The sequence below is a fragment of the Lepus europaeus genome, chromosome 11 (genome assembly GCF_033115175.1).
Source record: "Lepus europaeus isolate LE1 chromosome 11, mLepTim1.pri, whole genome shotgun sequence".
In the NCBI taxonomy this organism is placed as follows: Eukaryota; Metazoa; Chordata; class Mammalia; order Lagomorpha; family Leporidae; genus Lepus; species Lepus europaeus.
In genome coordinates this window covers 115,241,270-115,249,198 of record NC_084837.1, presented here as the reverse complement: position 1 = coordinate 115,249,198, position 7,929 = coordinate 115,241,270, and positions in this window count along the sequence as shown.

Below are 7,929 nucleotides of genomic sequence, written 5' to 3'. Positions count from 1 at the left end.
ACTCTCATTTTATGATACACATACTGACCGTATGTTTAAATAAGCACTCCACTGAAATGGCAAAGTAGAATTTCTCAGTCCCACAGTTCTTACAATGAAAACGAAGGGTTTTTTCTAACATCACTTAGAAAAGGAAGAGTAGTTACGGAAATTTACACGCCGTGGCGTTGGAAAGAGCACAGATACTCTCAGCAGATCCTGGCTCCACGAGTCGCAGGCTCACAGCCTCAGCTGCAGAGTGCAGCTAGGCCTCTGCGGCAGACACCGTAAGGATTAAGGAGCGAAGGGAAGCGAATCACAGGCCCGAAAATAGACCTGCTTCCCCTCTCCCACCACGTTCCATTTTAAGACCAACAGCAAATCCAGAAATGTGGTTTCATGTTGCCGTGCAGCTGAACAGCCGTGTGAGAGCAGGCCTGGGAAGTACGGTACTGTTAGGTTCCAAAGGGACACAGGAGGATGGCGAAGGGCCACAGCTGACCTTTGTGTCACTGTGCCTCGCGGGTGCTGTGTGACACACGCCACCATACACACTGCTACATATCCAAAGTGCCTTGTCCGCTGCATTTAGCTCCCGTTTTTCCTGTCCCCGTTTCCTCGTTAAATTAATCAGAAATGCAGAGATGCTGGCTACGTGGCCTCCAGCTCCATCTCATGCCCTTTCCTCCTGTTCCTTACTGTCTCCCTGAAGGTGGTGGTGAGGATTACCTGTTTGAACATTTTCAGTGTTTCTCCACCTCACAGAGAGCTGGTGTGGCAGAAGCCAGCAGTGAGAAGCCAGTGGTCATCTTAGCTGCCAGGCGGCAGGACCAGGAGGGCAGCGACTCTGTTGTCTCTTGGGTTACGTTTGCATGAGCTCCTCACAGCCATCTGCTGACCTGAGGAACTCTGAGAGCCCTGCACGGCACTTCCTGTGTGAGCTCCCCTTTCGTGGTCCGTGAATCCAGCCAGAGGAAGTGGAACGAGAACAGCAGCCTAGGGAACCTCAAAAAAAGGCACAGCTTAAAGGAATCGTGTCAAATAATGGGACTAAGCAGAGGGCAGGCTTGCACAAAAGTGGAAAAATTGGTTGCTAAGTTCCAAAATGAGGCTAAAGTTCCAACGAGGAAAAATCAAGCAATAAATGAGCCGAAATGTCCTTTCCTAGACAAAGGAAGTGGTGGCCACCTCCTGGGCCAGCGGTAGGAACAGCTATCGTCACTGAAAAATATCACGCAGCTCCTGTTAAAAGACAAGATAAGGGCTGCCTCTGGGGTCTCTTTTTTTTCCATGTGCAACACCGAGCAAACTGAACGAGCTGAGACAGTCTTTCCCAGCAGGCTCTGCTGCTGGCCAGCTCACACCTGCCCATCCACCTGCTGCCTCGGTCCCCTCCCTTCAAGCTGCAGAGCCCAGGCTGCCTCCTTCACAGAGAAAAGAGAAGCCACCAGGCGTGAAAGCCAACTTTGGGATGCCAGCTCCATCAACCTGCCCAAGTGTGCACACTTGTCTCTGACCTCCTCCACTCCCATCACAGAGGCCCTGAGCTAAGGCTGAGCCCTGCTTGGTGACAAGGATCCTGAGCAAAGAGCTCCTTTGTGCACACACACACACGCTACCCTGTCTCCACTGGCTCCTTCCCATCATCATTGAAATATGTAAAACCTCCAGCCTCAGAATAAACGGAAGCATGAGCCCACGTCTCTGTTGGTGCTGATGTTTTGCCTTCTCCTCTTTGTGCCCAGGTCTAAAGTATCTATGGTCAGGGTCACCAGCCTGCACCTCCCTCCCACTCCTCGGCCTGCTTTAATCTGGATTCTGCCCCATGCCCCACTCCACAAAAAGCTCTCCAATCAAAATCATTCTTATTAGGCCTCTTAGCAACATTAAATCCTCCTCTGGGGGCTGGCATTGTGGCACAGCAGGTTAAAGCAGATACTTGAAATATCAGCAACCCATATGAGCGCCAGTTCCAGTCCCAGCTGCTCCACTTCTGATCCAACTCCCTGCAAATGTGCCCGGGGAGGCAGCAGAAGATGGCCCAAGTGCTTGGGCCCCTGTACCCAGCTGGGAGACCCAGATAGTGCTTCAGACTCCTGGCTTCAGACTAGACCAGCCACAGGCTGCCATTTGGGGAGTGAATTAGTGGATAGGAGATCTCTCCCTCTGTCTCTCCCTGTCTCTCTCTCTCTCTCTCTCTCTCACTCTGCCTGTCAAATAAATATTTTCTTAAAAAATTGGGGGGGGGGGGCTTGACATTTAACCTACTGGTAAAGACTCCCGTGTCCCATGTCAGAGTACCCGGGTTCATCTGCTGACTCCTGACTTCAGCTTCCTGCTAATGCAGACCCTGGGAAGCTGTTGAGTCCCTGTCACTCCCAGCTCCTGGCTTCAGCTCAACCCAGCCCTGGCCCAGCCCCAGCCCCAGCCCCAACCATCGTGGGTATCTGGGGAGTAAACCAGCAGTTGGGATCTCTCTCTGTCTCTGCCTCTCAAATAAGTTTCTTTTTTAAAAAAATATTTATTTATTTGAAAGGCAGAGTTACGCAGAGGCAGAGAGAGAGAGAGAGAGGAAGGGAGGTCTTCCATCTGCTGGTCCACTGCTAAAATGGCTGCAACAGCTGGAGCTGGGCCAATCCAAAGCCAGGAGCCAGAAGCTTCTTCCAGGACTCCCAGGCCGGTGCAGGGGCCCAAGGACTTGGGCCATCTTCTATTGCTTTCCCAGGCCACAGCAGAGAGCTGGATCAGTAGTGGCATAGCCAGGACTCAAATCAGCGCCCATATGGGATGCCGGCCCTGCGGCTTTACCTGCTACACCACAGTGCCGGCTCAAATAAGTTTTTTAAAAGATTGATTTTATTGGGACTGGTGCCGTGGTGCAGTAGGTTAATCCTCCACCTGCGGCGCCGTCATCCCATATGGGCACTGGTTCTAGTCCCGGCTGCTCCTCTTCTGATCCAGCTCTCTGCTATGGCCTGGGAAAGCAGTAGAAGATGGCCCAAATGTTTGGGCCCCTGCACCCGTGTGGGAGACCCAGAAGAAGCACCTGGCTCCTGGCTTCAGATCGGCGCAGATCTGGCCGTTGCAGCCATTTGAGGAGTGAACCAAGGGAAAGATCTTTCTCTCTGTCCTTCTCACTGTCTGTAACTCTACCTCTCAAATAGAGAGAGGTAGAGACAGAGAGGTCTTCCATCCACTGATTCACTCCCCAGATGGCCTCAATGGCTGGAGCTGTGCCGATCTGAAGTCAGGAGCCAGGAGCTTCTTCCGGGTCTCCCACGTGGGTACAGGGGCCCAAGGACTTGAGTCATCTTCCACTGCTATCCAAAGCCATAGCAGAGAGCTGGAATGGAAGAGGAGCAGCTGGGACTAGAACTATCGCCCATATGGGATGCAGGCACTTCAGGCCAGGGCTTTAACCCACTGTGCCACAGCACCGGCCCATCATATAAGTCTTTAAAACAGAACAGGGAACACCCTTCTCTTGGGCCCTCCTCTGATGTGACCCCCAGGTTTCCTCTTGGTTCCTGGATCGCCCTTCTTTGCAGATTCTCATGGTCTCTCCCTATGACCCTTCCCTCCTCAGCCTAGACTCTCTTCCTGGCCTCCCATTCAACAGTTGAGGTAGGTACTTGGGGGCTGTACTTTTCAACTCTCCACACTACATCTTGTGAGCCTTGGGTACATCATAGACTCCTCAAACCTCAAAGCCCTACCCGTCCTCCCCATCACACCTGCCCCATCATGGCCCTGGCTTCAGACACCACCCCGGTTCCACCCCATTCTAGCCAGATATCCAAGAGCCGGCCTTGGCTTTCTCACAGAGTTCATGTCCATCAGCCTCCCTGATCCTGTCAATTCTACTTAAAAGCCTCTACATTCATGAACGAGGGAACCTCAAAGAGTTCATGGAAAATAGAATTTTAAAAATAGCTTATTTTGGTGAAAAAAAATTTTTGAATCTATATACAATTTTTTTTCATAAAATGCATTTTCCAAGAACTTTCTGAGGATTCCTTGTATTTCTGTCACCAGTGGCACAGCTCCCAGTTGGTCACTTGGACCCCTGCCACAGCGTCTGCAGCTCTCAGCCAGTGTCCACTCATGCTCTCCTCCCCCCACTCCATTCTGGATTCTGCCGATACCTTTTCTAATTAATTTATTTTTAAAGATTTATTTATTTATTTGAAAGGCAGAGTACAGACAGGGAGAGGCAAAGAGAGAGAAAGAAATCGTCCATCTTCTGGTTCACTCCCCCAGATGTCTGCAACAGTTAGGGCTGGGATGGGCTGGGCCAAAGCCGGGAGCTAGCGACTCAATCCAGGTCTCCCACAGCGGAGGCAGGGAGACAATTACGTGAGCCGTTACACCACCTCCCAGGGTCTGCATTAGCAGGAAGCTGGAGTCAGGAGCCAGAGCCTGGAATTGATTCTAGGCACTCCAATCTGGGACGCAGGCAACTTTTATGAATTTGTATTTATGTTCATGTTTTATTTAAAAAACAGAGATACAGACAGACACAGATGTTCTGTCTGCTGGCTCACCTCCCCAAATATCTGCAACAGCTAGGACCAAACACCAAAAGCCGAGAACTCAATTTGGGTCTCCCATGTGGATGGCAGGGACCCAGGGACCTGAACCATCATCTGCTGCCTCTGAGTGTGCATTAACAGGAAGGTGGATCAGAAGTGGAGGAGGGGACTGGTGCCATGGCATAGCAGGAAAAACTGCCACCTGCAGTGCCAGCATGCCATATGGGTGCCACTTCGAGTCCTGGCAGCTCCACTTCCAATCCAGCTCTCTGCTATGGCCTGGGAAGGCAGTGGAAGATGGCCCAAGTCCTTGGGCCCCTGCACCTGCGTGGGAGACATGGAAGAAGCTCCTGGCTCCTGGCTTCGGATCAGTGCAGCTCCAGCCATTGCAGCCATCTGGGGAGTGAACCAGCAGATGAAAGACCTCTCTCTCTCTCTCTCTCTCTCTCTCTCTCTTTCTTCATCTGCCTCTCTGCTTTTCAAATAAATAAATAAATCTTTAAAAAAAAAAAAAGAAAGAAAGAAATGGAGGAGCTGGGACTTGAGACTCAGGCACTCCAGCGTGGGATGCAGGCGTCCCTAGTGGTCTCTTAGATCACCGTGCCAATGCTTCACCACGGGCATCAACCAGTGTCTCAACTGCGAGCCCAGATGCCTCCCTGCCAGTATCCAGTGGAGCGCTGGCCCTCGGTGCTTCTGCCTTGTACAAGCCACATCGCTCTGTCTTTGCCTCCTGAGCCCCACCCGGCAGGCTGCCTAGGAGCTTCTGCCTGCTTCTGTTCTGTCCCCGCCAGCCACACTGCTCTGCAGAGACCCCAACATGACCATAGCTCTGAGGACCATCCCTGATGCACAGGCCGGCCACGTCGCTTCTTAACACCTAAGAACTGTGAGTCCTTTCCGTGTACCCGAGTCAGACAGTTCTGGTGCCTGATCCTCATTCCCGTTATAACATAAGAGCCCCAGACGTCCAAGACCAAGCTGATTTGTTCACCACTGGATCCTTGCTGTTGAGCGCAGTGCCTGGCTCAGAGACACTAACTGGTTGAAGGAATACATGACGATCAGAAGCTTTTTGTAAAGCAAACAGAAACAGCCCATCAGCCTTCCATGCCATAGCAGAAATAGAAAATGTCCCATTAGGAGCCAGCATTGTGGCACAACAGGTTTCACTGCTGCCTGTGATGCCAGAATCCCATAAGAGCACCAGTTCAAGTCTCAGCTGCTCCACTTCCAGTCCAGCTCCCTGCTAGTACACCTGGAGAGGCAGCGGAAGATGGCCTAAGTGCTCAGGCCCCTGCCAGCCACGTGGGAGACCCAGATGGAGTTCTGGGCTCCCGGCTTCAGCCTGGCCCAGTCCCAGCTATTGCGGCCATTTGGGGAGTGAACCAGTGGATGGAAGATCTGTCTTTCTCTCTGTCTCGTCTTCTCTATCTATAAGTCTGCCTTTCAAATAAGTAAAATACATCTTTACCCAAAATTTGCCCCCCAATAATCCATGCACCTTCATTCTTGCATAAGAGCAAACTGGGGGAGGGAGGTGATGAACTTAAGCAACCTGACTGAAGACGAGGAACTCAGTCCCCACGTCTCTTCGACCTAGCCACTGATTTCGTTGGGGCCTTCCCATTTTGCATTGCTGGAATCCGCACGTAAGCACTATCTTAATTCTGCCTTGAACAAACGTCGCGCTCAACCATTGTGAACTTGTGGCGGGCAAGGGTAACCGAGGTTTGCATCAAGTTAGTAGGTTTCGGTTTCCTTGGGCAGTTCCCCCTGGTGAGCCTGTTGGTTGGTTCTGGTCTGAGATTGTTAGGATTAGCAATGCTGCAAACTCTTCCTAAGTCAATGTTTTATTTCACATGTTCTCCTTAAGGAATAATAAAGGGGAATTAAAGCATCCAAGCACGTGAGCAACTTACATCCCTTCCCACAGACAGCCAGAGAAAGGTCTAAAAAGGAAGGATCAATAAACAGCACCACTGGAATTGGAACGGATAAACCTGTGTCTGGTCCCGTATGGCCAACAACGGGCCTTGGGGTTGTTCACATTGGTCTCTTGCAGATTGCCAGAGACTGTAAGGATCTGACATGAATTTTCCCATTCATAGTCACCATCAACCTGGACGTGTTGTTCTTAGGCCTTCTTTAGAGCCAGGAAACACAGGCTTGGCATGGCCCAAGCTAAGGAAACTGAAGAGGCCTCAGTGAAGGCCCCGCTCCCAGGACCCGCACTCCTCGCCACAGTTCTGGTTGTGGTGAGTGGCTGTGTATTTTTCTATTTCGAATAGAAGCTGAGGGGCCAGTGCTGTGGCACAGTGGGTGAAGCCCCTGCCTGTGAGGCCAGCATGGGAAGGCAGCAGATGATGGCCAAGTACTTGGGCCCCTGCCACCCATGTGGAAAACCCAGATGGAGTTCTGGACTTCTGGCTTCAGCCTGGCCAAGCCCCAGCCCCAGCCACTGCAGCCACTTGGAGAATGAACTAGATGATAGAAGCTCTCTCTCTCTCTCTGTAACTCTGCCTTTCAAATAACAAACACATCTTTAAAAATAAATAAATAAAACAAAAACTAAACCTAGCCTTTCTGATATCCGGGAGTGTGGCCAAATTAATTCCTAGAGAGGTTGTTGTTGAGTTGAAGTAGACGTGGAGCTGAGCCTTTCTGGTTAAGGGGGGATCAACTCCCTGGCGTTAGCCTGTGCAGGCCAGGAAGAAACAAGGGAGACTGAGGCCTAGGGCAGGAGGTCAGCGAGGAGAACCAGCTGCCCGCTCCAGCACAGGGCGCAGGAGATGCGCTTCACTGTCTCATGAATTGCCATGAGCAACCATCTATGCATTGAATTTGATGTTTTCCACTGTGTGGTGCAGCCTTGCATTCACCCTAAACCTCTCCTGCAGTGTAGACACACCCACCTCCTGGTGGTGGATCCCTGGGAGGAATGAAGCAGGAGGCTCGGGGCGAGGCCAAAGAGAAGGGGCGGGGGCGCACCCACGAGGCCCAGATGCTACCTTGGGTACCCTTGAAGAAAGTGGGGGTCTTGGGACTTCCCACAGTGGTGTGAAATGGCCTCAGGCCTTTTTTTATTTAGTTAGTAAATTTATTTAAGAGGCAGACAGAGAGAACTCCCATCTACTGGTTCACTCCTCTATGCCCCCAACATGCCCCTGTCAGGGCCAAGGCCAAGAGTTAGGAACTCAATCAGGGACCTAAGTACTGGGACCTAAGTGGGGCCGTCACTGCTGCCTCCCGGGGAGTGCATGAGCAGGAAGCTGGGGCCAGGAACTGGAGCTTGTGTTAAACCCGGACTCCAAGATGGGCCACGGTCATCTCAGCCGCCAGGACCAATGCCTACTCCTCGGAACTTTTTTTTTAATTGAGAGAATGACTTCTAGAAACTAATCTGGGGCTGTCCAGG